Genomic DNA, 420 nt, shown 5'->3' with positions numbered 1-420 from the left:
CCCGCCGATCGTTGCTTTCCTCACCGCACAGAAGAGAGACTCGTTTCCATTGGCCAGTCTCCACAACACTCTGGGACAACCAATGACTTTCTGCTCTTTGACACCCGATGAGGAAAATAACGACGGCCGATGGGAGGCATCATATTACGTCCACTGCGACCGCTGCTATTCTGCTTTGTGCTTGGGGGTTGTAGTTTAAAGTGCGGTATTTCCGCTGTTTTACCCACGCTGTGGACAACAGCTCCCATAATTCCGCGGTGGAAGTGAAGCTGTCATGCTTGTGTTTTGCTTTGGTTTTTTGTTATTGTTTCAGGTTAGTGGAGCAACTGAGCCCGAGAAGGAAAGCACGACTGTATCGCTCATGTTTGAGTTATTTTCTCGCGGACTGTGACTCCTGTGTCTGATAGAGAGGCGGCTCGT

The 420-nt window shown here is 50.0% G+C and overlaps 1 protein-coding gene across 1 annotated transcript in view; it reads left to right on the top strand.

Annotated features, from left to right (window-relative positions):
* The first annotated feature begins 178 nt into the window (after positions 1-178).
* The window catches only part of calcoco1a (calcium binding and coiled-coil domain 1a), a 17,460-nt gene continuing 17,218 nt past the window's right edge, over positions 179-420 (top strand). Inside the window, exon 1 of the mRNA XM_035656401.1 lies at positions 179-313. The gene's annotated coding sequence lies outside the window, so the exon portion shown is untranslated. The remainder of the gene's footprint in view (positions 314-420) is intronic.

This window comes from Morone saxatilis, unplaced genomic scaffold (genome assembly GCF_004916995.1).
Source record: "Morone saxatilis isolate NCDOM2014 unplaced genomic scaffold, NCSU_SB_2.0 Contig15, whole genome shotgun sequence".
NCBI classification, from domain to species: Eukaryota; Metazoa; Chordata; class Actinopteri; family Moronidae; genus Morone; species Morone saxatilis.
This window is presented reverse-complemented; position numbering and strand designations above follow the sequence as displayed.